Genomic DNA, 17,763 nt, shown 5'->3' with positions numbered 1-17,763 from the left:
CACTTACTTTAGTTCATCGACTGTTTCTGAGAAACCATACATGTAAGATTGCAAAATATCAAATGGCAGATTTAAGGAGCCATATGCTGTCTTAGATGTATTCACACGTGGACTTAACAGCGAGTTGTGCATTCATGGCTCATTATGTCCCCGTCTACCCAGTTCTGAAAGGGCTTTGACCGCATCATTAACGTCCTCCACTGTTAACTGATCTTGGGCAGAGCTACGCTTTCTTTCTTATAGATATATATATAGATAGAGATAGAGATAGAGATAGATAGATAGATAGATAGATTATATATATATATATAGATAGAGATAGAGATAGAGATAGAGATAGAGATAGAGATAGATAGAGATAGATTATATATATAGAGATAGAGATAGAGATAGATAGAGAGAGATAGAGATAGATAGATAGATAGATTATATATATATATATATATATATATATATATATATATAGAGAGAGAGGTATTTCATAAAGGTACAGACTAGTGTTGCATGGTTTATGAGGATATTCTTTTTCACAAAAACTGTTAAAGTAATCTTAAATTACATTTCGAGTACATGAGCGCTAGGCTCCAGGAGCCAGAAAGATAATGATGTCAGCTTCCTGTGAAAGACACGTCCTACTACTGTCAAAGCGCACTGACATGTGAATTAATCTTACAGTGTTTAATCAAGAAGGGAGAGCAGCTCTATTGTTCTTCAGCCAGGCTACCTGCTTCAGAGAGAGGGAATGTGGGAGGGCTGTGGAGGAGGGGAGAAGGTTTAAAAGGAAAGGACGAGCAGAGACACATAACACGATGACTCATACGGCGCGCAATGTAAACAGAGGAAGGAAAAGATTCATTTCTGTCACAATTTTCCTCAAAAATACTCCCAGACTCGTATTTCCTTATCATCTCATTTTCATGTTAATGTCACATTTCACCATGGAATTTGCAGTCATTGTGAAATCTCACAGCTACCATTAGCCATGGTCGATGATAGTACAGATCAAATCTGCAATAAAGATTTACACAGTGCAGGCTCACTGTGTGATACCTTGATGAATAAAATCCAATCAAAATCACTGAAACACACACACACGCACACACACGCACGCACACACACAGGTGAGTCACCTAAATCAGATACTGGGCTGATACTGGTGCCTGATCTGTTCTCCAGTGCCTGGCACCACCTTGGTGCCGTCACCAGCATTACACAATGTTGTGGCATGTTCTGACCTTCTGTTCATCCAGCCAGCCCAGCATGAGTGCATTGCTGGGAATGTGTCCAAACAGCAACATGTGGTTAATCCCAATGAAACTATAGCGCACAGTGGAAGACTGCAACAAAGACACAGCCTGGGTACCAAATCCCCGACAATGTTCCCACTTTATCCCAAGGAGCTGCAACAAAAGATAAATCCAGAGTGATAACGGGGAAGACAGTGATTCAGTGTTTTTGCCTTAGGTGAGACACCTGTTACTGTACTGACATGACAGAGAAAATAGAGATCAGAGAAGATGCTCAGGAGAATGGGCTTATGCTTTGTGTGTGCATAGCTGAGCTCCTGTTGCTGACACAGTTGTTCATAACCCCCCCCCCCCCCCTTTTTCACGCTATTTCGCATTCACACTTTCATGCAGATCCAAGCAAGCTTGTATGATCTCTCTCTCACACACACACACACACACACACACACACACACACACACACACACACTTGGGTAGAGGTCCCTTACACATCTCCTCTTGTGTAAATCAATAGCTTTACAAACAGCAGACAGAACACTCCTCATTTTCCCTCCTGTCCTTTTTCATTGATAGTGGTTTTATGGATGCCAGCAACTTTAAATAACAGAAAAAATAAATCCTGCTCGACAAGACATCCAACAAGAGTGAGAGTGGGTAAATCAATGCTGGCGGCCATGCCAGAGCGAGCAGACATTAAATAGCGTCGGTGTCAGTTTACCTCCATGTTTAGGTAAGACAATCCCTCTGACAAAACATACCGATATCTGCCACACTGAGTACAAAGTACACACAGAGAAAATTTAATTAGTGCCCGTTTGCAAGCATTGTCAATGCATGAATGCATGTTGTGATGGGCATGTGTGCCCATACCTACAGGGGATACGATGCAGCAACAAAATCACTGGAGAAGAGAGTGAGGGAGAGAAAGCACACGTGTGTGCGTGTGTGTGTGTGTGTGTGTGTGTGTGTGCGCATGTAGGTGGAGGGGATTAGCCTGATTGGCATGCAGGTGGAGTACTGCCTTCTCTGAATGCAGCAATATTCTGCAGCAACCCCTCTGACAAGCAGGTGCCACTCAATCACGTGAGCCTCATTCAAACCCTTTTCTCAAAGCACAGATGGTGCAGGACTGAATAACAATTCCACCGCTGTTATCCTTCTGAAAAAGCACACAAGCAAATACCACGATAGACAGTATTTCATTTCATAAAGCAGACAGCTCACCTCCAGCTCAGCTAAACAGTAAACTGATTTAGCTGAAGTTGATAATGAGTCCAAGAGTAGGCCTATTTTCCGCAATTCATGCTAACTTGACAGCTTACGCCAGCGGCTGATCTCTCTGCTGCTGTTGCACTGTGCCTTCAGGGGAGGTTTTCCAGAGATAGCTTCCATTCGCACCCTGCACTCGTACTCAATACGGTGACACAGAATGTGTCAGAGTCGGGCTCAGCTATCAAGCTCCAGATAATTGTATGGCCTCATGGAGAGCCGGCACATGGAGTTTAAACTTGCCTTCAGCTATAAGCACACCACAGCACTGTCAAAACCAAAACGACAGAAAAGCAGACAAGAAGAGTGAGGACACTCTGCTTGCTGCCTTGAGGGAATAACCATTCTTAACAGGTCCCTTGATGGAAGGTTTTAGGGGGATTTTGGGAACCAGCGCATGTGTTTTATCATGAAGGACGCAGCAGGAAAATGTGGTATATAAAATAAAATCACCTTTGCTTTGACAATCAAGGATGTCCTCTTTATGGTGCAGATATCTGTATGCGTTTGAGTAAAGGGATAACACACAACAACTTTGTATCTTAAATTGTCTCGCATTTGAGAGGAAACCAATTCCAGTTACGATGGTATCAGTCTTTTCTCACCAAACTGTGTACGCTCCCTAGATTGCTAACTGACACCTCTCCAGCCGATCCCACAGAATCTAACACCTTTAGATGTCCTTTAACCAGTTTATCATTATCACTCGTTCCTCCTTTCTTTCACTTGTTCCCTTCCTCATCTGTGCCCAGACCATGAAGTGACATCTGGCCCGTTTGGTCCCAGAGGTTAACACAAAGCCTAATGACTTAGAAAACCGACACTAAAATTTCTACCCGTAAAGAAGAGAGATGGGGCGGAAGTAATTGAAATAAAAATGAACAGGATCCGCAAAATTGAGGAAAGGGAATTAAAAACAGCACTCCTTTTCAATGTGACGGGGATTTTCTATCAACAGCTCTGTAAACAACCGGCTGTAACAGTATTTACCAAATAACCAAGTGTAATAGAATAGACTATAGGAGCATTGGTCAAAATCAATGCATTGTGAGCCAGCTGTCTGCTTCACTGGTCAGTATACCTCCCAAACAACCAGGACACAACACTATGTTGTTGTGCCTACACTGTATATGGATATCATGACATACTGTAGCTCTGCTTTTTGTTTGAGGTTGCCTTATAGTTGTGATCTTAATCATAATAATAATGATTTTGATCTTCTGAAATAATGTCTCGATACATATTGATATTGAGGAATCCGGTCATGAGTATTTAAATAATATAATTTTTCAGCCCTACTTTATTTTGTGATATTTGTTTGCTGCTAATCCATTTCAAATGAAATCTTCCTTGATGGGAAAGGACTCCGTGTCTTGTCATGGAGTAACTGCTTCAGTTTATAATCCTGCCAGCAATTCGGATCCGGAGGGGCTCGCAGTAACATGCTGACACCATTTTATCCATTTAGTTGAAAATGAGAGGAGAGTGCCTTGCAGTTTTATGATCTTATCCCACTTGGCGAGATTTCTGTCGCTCCTGGTATGTCTAACGCCCAGGGCATGGAAAATAGAGAATATTCTCTTGCGCTTTCCCTCCCTCTCTCCGTCTCTGTGTGGTACAGTTACAAACTCCCACACTAAAATATTTGTCTGCACACTAAAATATTTGAGCGTGGGTGTTTGTAACCCCTGAGTGCTTGCCCTTTGCTTAAAAAAAAACTGCTCAGCTTCTGTACTGCCGAACCCGTCATCTGCAAGCCTCTCAGCTACACTGTTTACCTCTCGCTGGTGTTCCTCCCTCCTGGACTGGAATGGTTCGCTGTGTGCAGAGTGAGTCAGCAGATCAGAGGAGAAGGCTTCAGGTTGATGAGTGACCTGTGAAGAGGAGATGACAGTCAGACACATCGCACCTACAGCAGTCAGCTACAGACGGACGCAGACCAACATACTGAAGCCTTTTCCCCCTCATGAAGCACCAGGACTCCACTGGTATTAAAAGCAGAACATATTCACAGATAAGTCACTCCAAAGGTAACCACATTTTTTACATATGACAAGTGTAATAGAATAGGCTATAGGAGCATTGGTAAAAAGCAATGCATTGTGAGCCAGCTGTCTGCTTTACGAGTCAGTATACCTCCCAAACAACCAGGACACAACACTATATTATTGTGCCTACGCTGTATTTATAGCTGGAGATAACTGGATATCATGACGTACTGTAGCTTCGTTTTCTGTTAGCCACAGAACATTCTCGGCTCTGGCATTACGCTAGCATTTTAATTTAGCTGCACTTGGAAGATATTTGTACTTCTTGACCGGTGACTAAAATGAAACAACAAAATAGTATTAACCTTCCTCACAAAACCTTATGAAAGGGATTGCACATCATATAATTGAATTAAGACAAAACAATCAAGTGAAAGATGGACATATATTGCACATACAATGAACAACTACCTTATTCAGATGTTTAAATCCAGTGATAGGGGTTTGGTAGAGAAAGGTATTCAGGGTAACCAGCTGTTCTAATCCCTCCAGTACTCTGATTATGCTCAGCCTCTGGGTTTTAAGAAAAGATGCACATCTGGATCTTCTATACCGTAAGACATATAAGCACTGCCATACAAAGGACAAATGCAAATTCAATCATAGCATTAAACAAAAAAACAAAGCCTCCAAAATCTTCAAATAAAGCATATAGCCATAGGGTTGCAGGGTGCGAGATGGGGGTAGTGCTACAGAGAGACAAAGAGAGGAGCAACAGCAGAAGACTTTCTGTGATTACATGTCATAACACACCGTGCTGAAGACTGCGGGTGTCCTGCCAGAGTGTAGATCACTGCCTGGGCTCCCTTGGGCTCCCTCAGTGGGTGACGGCTCCAGACCTTGTCTCACCTACTCCACACGCCTCCCCCTAAAACACACAGTGGCCAAAATATAAAAACGCTGCATAATAAATACAGCGGCAGGATGACAGTTACTGCGATATATCCTTGCTGGCAGTTAATCAAAACTTCCTGCATATAATCATCACACTAGAGGACATGTTAAAGTCTCCTCTGGGTTTCTCACTTACAGTAATAAGACAACAGGTATCACACATAAACCCAACTCATTAAATGATCTTTAGGGGGGGATGCGTAACTGTGTTGATTGGAAAAAAAAAAATGTATATTTTAGATTAAGCTTTCATGAATTAACTGATCATTTCAACACAACGATGCAATTTTGAGCAGCACAGATTTTCTCCAAAAATAAGTATCATTAAACTGATCATGCCCGGTAAATAATGCTTTCATCTAGTAAAACAGTCGGATGCTCTGGTGCAGAGTTACATGGTACCACTGCTGGAGGACTGGATAGGTTGTATCCACAGCTGCTCAAGGTTCAGCAAGAACAAATCAAAAGGCAAACATCATTTCTTTCTTAGTGTGTCAAATGAACGATATCAAAGGCCATGGTAAGATTTCCTTGACAGATGTACAGAATGCCATGAAACCCCACGAGACACCAGGCTCTGAATCCCTACTTTTCCACAACACAATTATCATTTACTGCTGCTAGTGACAGTTCTGCTTTGTAACAGAAATGTATGTGCCTGTTTATCCTCCATCTGTGGTGGCATCTGTTTCATATTGTGCTCTCTCTCCGTTTGCCAGTGTTTGGCATCAACACATTTAAAATGTTATTTTTATCCGAACCCACAATGGGAGTCGGGCAGGTGGCCAATTTCGGTATGTAAGATTTGCTTGGTTCTATCGGACAATTCTAATTATATGTATTAAAACCAGCAAGTAAGGAAGACTGTCGAATAGATGGCAGTCTTACGCTCGTTGTTTTGTGCGCCTCTCAAAAGAGAAAAGGAGCTCATCATCCGTCAGTGTCAGGTGGAAGTGCATATAAAAATCACTTGAGCTAAAAGCCAGGGTCAGCGTGAACCCGATGTCTTCCGTGCTCCATCTTCTGCAAGGTCGGGATCCTGTCAAGTTCAGTGACCCCGGTCAAGAGTCAAGATTACGGTCACGGGACACCGGGTGTTTTTGGATGGATGTCTGTGAGCTGGCCACGAGGGTCACAGACACTTTAATTTGATAGCAACAGTGTGCTTTACTATGTGCAGCGCTCATACTACTACATGCAGTGTGCTACGTCACGCAGTCGTAAATTTCCATCCGAGACATAAAACTGTCCAATCAAGACCACACAACTACTGAGCAGAGGTGTTTTTTCTCTCTTTAGCTTTTAAATGTCACCATAGTTACATTTGAAATCCACAATTGATTTAAAGCAAAATCTAATGGTTTACATGTTTTTCTTGGGTAAAGGTGGCACATCATACTAAAAGCACCGTCTATTCAAACATAAAAAAAACAAAACCATAATTTTCTCTGATGTGCTGGCAGCGCTTTAAGTACATTTGGGATCCAGATTGAAGAGTAATGGAGCCTATGAAATCAAAGGGGGTGCTAGCCATGCTAAAAGAAAAAGAAGTGGGATTCGCTACACACCATTTCACACATACTGGACCCAGAGCCGCCAGAGAATGTCAGAGGTATGTGCTGTTCAAGAAACCTGTGCATTTACACGGGCTTAACCCTCGCTCAATGCAGAGAGGGATGGTGTACTGTGCCAACCATGAAATGAACCATTTCTGAGACATATCAGCTTAAATAAACCCATGCAGCTCCAAACACCTGTAAGGCTACACATTCCAGTCGAGTTAAACCACAATGTCAGCGTGCGGTACACGGCAACAGTAAAGTAAAGTTTATACTATTATAGAAAATGTTTTGCTTTTTATTCTACCTGCTGACAATCCATCCTCACAGCGAACAATAATGGAAAACCAACCAATCCTTAATGCCGTTTTTAAAATCTTGCAAGCTTATTAAATAATCTAATTTAAAATGTATCTATAGCTCACAACAAGATGGCCCAAAAACTTAAAACGCATTTTCACAAAAACGGTGCTCGGGATGACCTAATACTGAGTTTTTGGAGAACATTCAAAAGGAGGCAGTTTGTGTAATATGGCCTCATCACCTCCCTTCATTTTTTGGGGGGGGGGAGCTCATGCCGACTTGCTTGGTATAAATGAATTGTGACATGTTGAAAATTAGAGTGTGAGAAAAGGATGCAAGTTGTTTTAATCTGTACTGTGGGTCAAACAAGAGGCCACATCGCTGCAAACTCAATAATGAATTCTCAGATTTAAATGGAGTCACAGCACCAATGAATCAGAAAGTTCTCCCATAAAACAGAGGAAGTGACAGCAGTGAGCCGGGCGGAGCTGCTCAGCCTCACTCTCATCTGGCCTCATCTCGTCCTGGTGTGTGTGTGTGTGTGTGTGTGTTGCTATTGTAGCCCTCGACGTCATTACACTGCAGACAGAGGAAAGAGATGCGACGAGGTCACTTTTACTACGCAAAGCTGTAAAACTACTTTATGGTGACTTTCATGAGGAGCTTGCGAGTTGCTACCCTGTCACTCTTTATCTGCTGAGCAGCCGACAGACCACAGCTCCACCACGACCTCTGAACTCTCTCAGATTTGCCATTTGCACACTCTTCTTTGAATTTCAAGTCCAGGAAGTTGAAAGCTCAGCCTTTGAAGTTGGTGTGATTAGCACATAATAACAACTCCATTTTCTGTTTTAACAAATCATGCTTCAATGCCATGAAACAGCTGCACTATGGTCACATAGCCACGCAGACCGAGCCGGCTTTATTTGACAGCATTACGGAAAAAAAGCGACTCATTTATGTGGCCGTATCCCTGCAAGTTTATAGACTGTGCTGCAGTGGCGTTATTGCTTACAAAGGTGACTAATGAGCACGAGGTGAGAAGTGAAACTTGTCATTAGAGTGAAGAATATAAGAGGGGCAAGCTGAGAGGGTCAAGCCCCGTGTGAAAGGAAACGGGGATGGTGATTGAAACTGCCAAGTAAAACTTGAGCTATGGGGTTGTGATTAAACTGAAAGGACAGACATTACGGCCCTGCTATCATTTAACACCTTGATTGCAAGCCTGCCATGTCCCCGTCAGACCGACTGCTTCATCAAAAGCTCTTTGTCTGCTACAAGAACCCAATTTGGTCCAGGGCCCTCCCCGGGAGACCAAAGAAGACTGGAAAAAAATGGTCGGTAAAAAATGTCCGAAAAAGTTTATTTTTGTTTTTTTGTGTGTGTGTGTGTGTGTATCTAGATAGATAGATAGATAGATAGATAGATAGATAGATATTCTTTGCAGTTACTCCAAAGCCGTGTGAGCTAAAGAGAGAGTGCTTGTGACTGAATTCCTCATAGCTCCTCAGATTAGACTGTAAACTGCTCTGATATATGATCCATGCAGATTTAAAGTGGTTGTAAAAGTAAATAAAAAGAACTCACCTCATAACTATGACTTTATAAAAACTTTATAAGTGTTTCATTAAGATCGTCTATTATATTATTTGCAGCTATGATAGCAGTGTGGCTTTATGGATGGCAATGTCAGCTAATTGGTTATTCCAGACTGACACATGTGAACCACTACTGGATGGACCGCTTTGAAATGTTCTACAGACATTTATGGTCCCCACAAAATCAACCCAAATGACTTTTGGTAATTGCCTGATTTTTTTTTCCCAGCGCCACCAGCAGGTAAAACACAAACACTCGTATAATAACCGCAACCAAGATGGTGAACCTTGTAAACACAACCACTGATCATCAACATGTGAGATTGTTATCTTTAAGCACTGTGTGCACCCCGCTCTCACTAAGAGGCGAGCTTGAGAGGCTTATATTTCCAGAGGTTTCCATATTTTTTGCTGCTGTTAAAAGAAAAGTCTCCGATCATTTTTTATATAAACCAGGCTGCACCCAGGCTGCAGCAGGAGGATCAATATTTTTCCTCTACAGAACAGGTTTGAACAGAACAGGGGTGAACTGACACAGAAATGACAAAAATAGTTTTTGGTGAAGTATTCCAAAAAGATGGAGATTAAAAGTCCAATTTGAACTGAGTTAGGAAGCAAATTATGTCCAAATGGCTTCTCCTCTTTGTGGTTTCAATAAAAGGACTCACAAATTGGTGGAGGGTTATAGGCTGCTGCATCAAAATGACAAAGTAATTGTGGCCAGGGCTATTTCGTTGGTATAAAAGAGGATTGTGAATAGAAAGAGGGCACAGAGGTTGACTCTCTGTGTGATGTAGCAGTTCTTATATTTCATACTGCATTCTCTCAAAAATAATAGAGTAGATAACACCTTGTTTGAACATTTTAGGGCATCATATATTGTACATTTTTGGTCTACGTCTTCATTCTCTTTATAGTCAGTGTCGATAAAGCTCAGACACACCATTCTGGTCCCCACCCGGGAGCTCTGGCCCTCCCAGTGACCCCAGCGCACCCAGTCAGACTGAACAATGATGCCAGTTCACCTCCTCATGGCCCAAGACAGATGGCTGGCTCCTCTCTGTGTCCCCACCATGGACAAGGTCACCGCCCCAGCTCTCTGTGCACCTGCACCCCAACACTCCCATCATCATCATCATCACCATCGTTATTCCTGCTACACAGAGACACGACACTGCGCAAAACCTCTCCCCTCCCATGTTAGCGGGGAGAAAATGAACCCTTTAGATCAGAACACAGTCCTGACCCGGACAGAGTGTTGCTTAGGCGGACCCCTGACTAATTTCACATAAATTAATGAGAATAATAATCTCCCCCAATTGGACTTATTCTGAACGAGTATTTAAGTAGAAGATTGTGTCTCGTTTTCTTTCCCTTGAGTTGTAGGCCTTAGATTTATTGTGCTAGGACTAATTCTATTTGTGGTAAAGAAAGCTACAAGTTCAATGTGTCTGAAAACTCCAATGATTTTGGAAATGTACGTTTTCTTTCATAGACGTACAGTAGGCGTAGGACATCATTTAGACATCATGAGGTTTGATCTTTGCTTGGAGGACGTTTCAGTAACCCAACCTCTTTGAACTGTAATTGAATACCCCCGGCTCTAGATGCTGCTGGTGTGTGTCACACCATGCTGAGGACTACATATACCACCTGCCAGAAAATACCTGTAGCACAGCAGTGCAAATACAAAACCACTCGAAATAAAACTTCACAGGAAGACACTTTTTAAAGAGTTAAAGAGCGATAGATCCATTTCTACAGTCATTACTGAAGAGCTGTTCTGTTTTCACTAATGAAGACATGAGGCAAGCTTGGCAAAAGACGACAGCAAAATACAAAACCGATGAAAGCACACTGAAATAACGTTAAATTACGACAAATGCCTCCCTTGCATTACCCCAAATCAATGGTCACCTGTGTCATTCTACACAATGCTCCACAGCAGAGCGCTGCAGAGGGGGAGTAGTATTGACGAGAGGCTGTGATCCATGAGACAGGCTACCCGTCACCATCACAGTCCCTCCCTCACGCATTCAATACAGCAAAGCATCAGATCAATGTCCACAGACACAGTCCTCCCCCCTGCAAAACTAATTATCTGAGCATTTTATACTGCCAAGTCCCCTCCATGCTTTGTTTATGCGGGCCGCAATTAGTGAAAGAGTCAATAAAAAAAAACTGGGGGAGGTAACGTGAAGGAGGAACGATGGCAGAAGGTGAGAGGTGGAGTCTCAGGAAAGCTGCCACTGCATCGGCAGCAGCAGGAGGCATGAAGGCCGGGCTGCATGTGTAACAGAGCAGACTGCAGACCGGCAATTCTTCATGACACGGACTGTTCCTGTGAGTTTCTCACGAGTCGAGTCCGAGCGAGGTGCCAAAGTACTCTGTAGCATCAATTCCCCAGAAGTGTGATGCTGCTGGGTCTTTATATCACTTCAGCATGCACAATTAAGTTGCTGTGAATATTTATGACTGGTTTAAAGACATCCTTCCCCGTCCCCCAGGTGTCACAAAGTGGCTGTAATCAGAATTCAGAGGAGTCTCCTGCTCTGTCGATAGCCTGCTCGTCTACTGAGAGCCGTAAAACCCAGAGCTGCACTCCGCTTCTAAAGGTCTGCTTAAGTAGCAGAAAGCTACATTACAGCCGCAGCTCAGGCTCTCGTACTGCTATTGCCCTCATTAATGCTGGATCTGCACATACGAAGTGTAGTTTCTCCAAGTTTCTCAAATGATAAGCTGTTAAACGGATGGCAAGGGCTAAATAATTGTAGACACAATGGCATCATTAGAGATTAGATTTATTTTTTTTTTAAATCAAAAGGCTATAAATGGTATCCATAGAAAATAATAGTTAGTCTTCCTATTTAGTATTTATAAGCAGTATAATCATTTACTTTTGCCTTATGTTTTGATGCTTTTAATGGTTTTATGTGAAGCACTTTGAATTGCCTTGTTGTTGAAATGTGCTATACAAATAAATTTGCCTATATGGTTTGTAACACAATAAAAAAGGAGTTAGAGCCGTTAGTAGATACATAAAACACTTTATATACTGCTTATAAATGCAAAATAGATGGAAGTTAATAAATGTGAAGCAGTTAACACCAACATGAATGTAAGTTTTGCCTCCTGTGTGTGTGTGCGCGCGTGCGTGCGTGCGTTTCACAGCAGGGGGATGGAAGCAAAAATATTTTAATTAGACTTTTTTCCACAGGGATATTGTTTCTGTTCGCAGCAGGTCTAAGGCCTGCCATCTGTCAATAGACTGATTTTGAGTCAGTTTGAAAGCTCGCCCATGTGGTTGAAATTCTGAGGCAGATTAACCTAGACCTAGGGGATACAGATCTGCAGTCACTCCATATCCTGACTATGATGTTCATCTGATCATTCAAAGACTCGACTATGTGGCAGAGCCCATAGATTTCTATGTTAACAGTACAGCAGTCAGTGTTTCATTGTCCTCCAGGGAGCTGCCAAGCCTGGGCCACCGGCTTGTAAAACCTAAAGACCTACACATTGCATATCTTCGTGTGCAGTCTTATCTTTAATTAAATTAAAACCTTGATTTCCCTCAGCTGAGAGCCAATTTCCTCCTGGTATAATTATGCCGGTCTAAATGTGTGCACTGGTGTGTTTGGCCACTGGCAGATGATCTATCCGGAGAGCATTGATCCCTGACCATCGTCGCCAGGAGCATTCATTACCTTGGTTTATATCAGATTAAATCATATAAAACTCTGTAGTGCACAGACGCGTCACCAATATCACGTGTACATGCTAAGCATACAAGTTCCATCTATGATAATTAATAGTTTTATTATTAGCTAGACACAGTTCCAACCAAATCATGTCATTAGATTTAGTATTTGAGAATCATCACTGTTGATATGCCAGCTCTGGTCCTTCTCTCTATGGGAAGAATCAATGTGCAAATCAGTAAAGACATGAATCTACAAAATGAAGACAACATAATGAATACTTTGTCTCACATGCTGGTAGCAGCGTGGCTAAAACATTTCCCCCGGTCCACCACTTTGGTCCAGGCTGAAATAGCTCACCAAATTGGATCGATTGCCATGAAGTAAGAGTTAACAAGACTGTGAACCTTATCTATAACACGTTGACTCGGCATTTTAAGTCGGACTCAGAGGAGAGGAGAGCAATAAACACCCTCTCCTGTTTCAACAGTGTGTTGTGCAGTTCGGAAAAGGGATATCAAATAAGCAAACATCTTTTTTAGCTTAATAAATACAAAACTGTGGTGTTTCAACTGAAAATGACCAGAAATTCAATGCTGACAGAAAAAGAGAAACACCTGACAAAGTACTCCAAACTGCTTCGGTGGTAGTTCCCGTTACAGTCGGCGTCTCCAGGGCCACAAACAAACCGCACTTTACAAGTCAATCTGTTATGAGAAATTTCAAAACAAATCTATTATTTCTTTGTATTTGTTTCCCATCAGAACAAAGGGAGCCAACAGTGTGGGGCGAACTGACTAACTTCCACTGCCCTCCAGGTATGCATAGAATTAGGAAAGCCTCTCTGTTTGGTATTATTCCCTGCAGCCTGTCTGCTGAAGGCAGGAGAGCCGCGGTGCCTTTTAATCAGCGCCGACGTGGGAAGCTCCCATGTGTGACCCAAACCCCCAAGACAGAGTCAAGAAAAATAAGTTAGCCCCGCACTCCCTCACAATCTCTGCTTTCCTTCTCCCTTTTCTTAGCCCCTCTCCAATTGTTCTGTGGCTTTAGGTTGGCGACTCCAGCCTCAGCGTTATCTCCAGACTGCAGCCATGGAAGCAAGAGCCAAAGTGTGGAAAACAAGATCCTGTCTCAAGCGCGACCTGGAAACGGAGCCTTATCAAATGCCAGGTATGCCTCAGAACATTTAAAAAAAGAAAAACTACCATAAAAGTGCTTTAGACATCAGTCAGCAACTATCTGCTCACCCATCCATTCATCCCTGCTAATTCATTCAGGATCATCGGCATAAATAAGCGACAGGAAAACAACCTGCACAGGTCACTAGACCATCACTGGGAGAACACATTTCATATTATTTCCGGTTTTAGTGTGTTTTACCAATTTGGAAAGGATTCACCCTCTCAAACTACATTCCCCAGAAGAGATCATAGTAATATTCAGTTTTTTCTTCTATAATTTGTTTTGGAACCGAAAACAAAGGGTTCCATAACTCAAACAGTTTCCTGACATCCTCGGCGCAGCAGAAGGAAGCGTCCTCCTCCCCTTATCTTACAGGAAGACGCTCTTTGTTCTGAACACAGTGGTGAGAATCTTTGACAACATCAAAGAGTTGCAGAGCATTCCTCCAACCGGAGCGCTAATGAGGGACGACCATCCTGTACGAGTGCGATTACAGCAGCTTCATTAAGGGCTGGATTGATATTGTGCGCTCAGCTCTGGAACTGCTGCCTTTGGGAGCTCGTCTCCTACTCAGAACTCACTTTCACTCAAGATCAGGTCCGTCAGCGATGAGTGACTGGGTTAAAGCACTTCTCTGAGGACTTTTGATCTTCAGAAAAAAAAAAAAAGACAATGAAGAGTGGTTTCTATTGTCGACTCTTCAGAAGATATGGCAAGAATGTTGAAAGAAGATCACATGTAAAATCAGCATCCAACTAAGGATGACAGGAACTTCCCTACTCTGGTGCAAATTCTCCTCGGGGTGAACAGGTCCAGTGTGTGCAGCTGAGCTGTTTATCATTGAGTGCTATTCACTCAAAACAGTGAGGAAAGGGAAAAACAACAGGGTCTCTGTTAGCATTACAAATCACCAGAAACCAACTGAGCCAGAAAGAGCATAAATGAGAACAACTTGACCCTGGACTTTATTCCTTCATCGAGGGACAACTGTAAGAGTTGATTTCCACCGCAGTGTTCAGCAGCCAAGCAGCGCAGCAATAGCCGCTGTATTTACAGCCTGGCCAACCAGCACTCATATTGTTATGGATTATTCTGTAAAATTCGTTTGGGTAATTTATCGTGGTTTATGGTTGGATTAATTGCTTGACCTTTTTGGTCGTGTCTGTCTGTGTGTGTGTGTGAGAAAGAAGGGAAAATGCAAACTGGACAATCATTTTGCTTCTACGAATCTAATCACAAAAGAAGAGAAAATAGAATCTATAAAATAAAGTTCCTCATTAACTAGACGAGTGATCAGCTGATCACTCGGGGCCCTTATTACCTGCTCGACAGGCTTTCAGCAGAATCAATTAGTGACAATAGATCTGACTCCACCTTTTGATATACAAACTACCGTCTCCTCCTACTCCTCTTCCCTCTAAATGGGGGTGAATGATTCAAGCGTCCCTCCACTTCTCCACCCTTCTCGTCCCATCTTGCTATAATTATTTGCGTTGCATTAGGTCTCCCATTAAAATTAGCAATGTTTTATGGTAATTCCTATTGAACAACCATGTTGCTGAGGGAGATAATTATCTTGATTATTCAGGCTCTCATACCCACGATGCATAGGGCGCAGCCTCCCGTTTGCTCGGGGCCGTTCTTACCCACAAGTGGAAATAATTGAAATGTAGCAGATGTTTAATTATTGCTATTTTAAAACACAGTAGATCGTAATGAACAGCGTATTGTTCTAACATTACCGAGTATGATATTCACATATTTCATACAGATTAATTATTTTCTTAGTAATATAAATGTAGAACTAGTGAGATGTTTATCAAGTTCATGATTAGATCACAACGAGGGAAATCCTGGATTAATCCCAGCATGCTGCAGATCATAACATGTGATCAGGTCTCCCGTTAATGAAGACACGTACAGGACTGACAGAAAAATGTCCAACCCAAATATTACAGCAGACTAGAGCAGAAAATACACTATATATTAAATGCTGATGTATGACATGTGCAATACCAAGGCCACATGATGGATCAGTGGCCGGTTGTGAAAAAGGCTTTCCACCAAAAGAAGACGTGCTGGCCTGGAATTCTCTCAATAACAAGGGCACTGGTCTCAAAGGACATCATCTATTATTCATCTGAAGATCTAATGAATTAACAATGAGATAATCTCAACATATATGTTTTACATCATAAACAGGAAAAACACTGTTATCGTGAATATTGTCTTATTTTCTTACACAATTATTATTCTAAACAGACTGCTGCACAAGAGCAATATCAGTAAGTGATTGAAATGGAAAATACTGTCGATCAAGTCAGTCATCTAGTAAGTAAGGCAGTCATATCCTGTTAAATGACACAAACTACAACAACACTACAGTCCTCAGATGCAAATCAGTATCAGGCATCATGCTGAAAGGATGAGTCTGACTAAAGTCTATATTTTTCTTATTATTTCCAACAAATCCCATGAAAAGACCAAAACCAACAATAACATGATCCCACTAACAAGTATGATACATTTTATTCTCTGTGCCATAGACTTTCATCTTTCCTCAAAAACTATTAAAACCTATGACTCATATATACTCATGATATTGTTCCTTCGTTACAGTGAACATGGGTGCTGTAGTTTATTTGGAGTCAATCCTACAAACTGCAGATAATAGTCACAAATACACAATGTACTCTTGTTGGAGTAACATTTCCTGAAGACTACAATACCCACCTGCTTTAGGAAATCGTCCAGCCTTTTATAAAATGTAAAGTGTGTTAGTGACCTGTATTTACGTTGTTAGATGAAATGAATGTGCCTTGGGCCAATAAAAAACTATTGATACAGAAGAACACATTTATTGTTTTTTCATGATATTTGTTGATGACAATCGAAAGCTGTCTTGTCGTTTAGGACCAGACAAGAAATAGCCATCATACACCGTATAAGACACTCATCTTCATAATAATTAGCATTAAAGGACTCCACAAAGATGTCCATCTGTCTTTGTGCTTGTGAGGGCAGATGTCTCTCACCCGATGGTCCACCTCTCACCCTCTGAGCCGCCCTCCTCTGAAGCAGGTACTTTAATTAAAACACTGTAGTAGGACTGTACCATGGGAGTAACATACCCTCTTCTATTGGAGGAGCAGGTCGAGCCCAGCATCAAGCTGAAGCGGATGCAGAGGGCCTGCTAGGACAGAGATGTGATAAGACGTTGACACAATACAAGTATGTCTCTGCGGGGTGGAGTGAGCACACAGAGACACGGCCGTGGTCCAGCTGTCCCTCCCTTAGTGCCAAAGAATTCAGTACACAGGCAAGCAAACAGGATATTTGACGATATTTGCTAAATATGTAAGCCCACAGTAAAGGAGTCAAATGCAGGATGTGATTATAGAGGGAAATTGCAATTCCTCCTAGTTTTCTCTACACAGATTTCTGTAGAACTTGTTAGCACTGTTTGGCTTGTCAGCCTGTGAATTACACTATCCATCATGTTTTATGAACATCTCAAAGAGAGAGCGACAGCCACACGTAAAGTCAGACTGGCATGCCCTGCAGCGGTCCCGTCTCCTCCTGAATCAGTCACAGAGACAGCCCTAGTGCACATCTGTACGCTCGTTGGTTGTTTGGAAGAAGCTAGCGATGTAGCAATGAGTTACATAATTATCTCCGTCAGGAGAATCGTGTAATCGTTTGCATGTGTGAGTATTTCCATGTGTGAATGAGTGTGCACCTCTGTGTCTGTCCACAGGTTATTTCGCTTTCTGCTACAGCAAACTGCATACTTTTTTGGGTGGCCGATGGGCCTCTCGTGGTTGCGATGACTCACACTTTCTCAAACCACCCTTTATTGTCCGTGTTATACTGCCATTAACTGCCTGTTGACTCCTCACTCACCACTCTTTACTGTAGTGATAACACAGCCGAGTGCATCTGCTAATCTGAGACTACAGCGG

The 17,763-nt window shown here is 42.2% G+C and overlaps 1 long non-coding RNA gene across 1 annotated transcript in view; it reads right to left on the bottom strand.

Annotated features, from left to right (window-relative positions):
* Positions 1-4,316: 4,316 nt before the first annotated feature.
* Positions 4,317-17,763, bottom strand: part of LOC116383310 (uncharacterized) — a 34,799-nt gene continuing 21,352 nt past the window's right edge. The window contains exons 2-3 of the long non-coding RNA XR_004212766.1: positions 5,318-5,432; positions 4,317-4,390 (exon numbers count right to left, since the gene is read on the bottom strand). This is a non-coding gene — a long non-coding RNA (uncharacterized LOC116383310). The remainder of the gene's footprint in view (positions 4,391-5,317; positions 5,433-17,763) is intronic.

The sequence above is a fragment of the Anarrhichthys ocellatus genome, unplaced genomic scaffold (assembly GCF_004355925.1).
Source record: "Anarrhichthys ocellatus isolate YVR2014 unplaced genomic scaffold, GSC_Weel_1.0 scaffold7, whole genome shotgun sequence".
NCBI lineage: Eukaryota > Metazoa > Chordata > Actinopteri > Perciformes > Anarhichadidae > Anarrhichthys > Anarrhichthys ocellatus.
The sequence above is the reverse complement of the archived record's forward strand: the minus strand, read 5'-3'. Positions and strand labels throughout refer to the sequence as shown.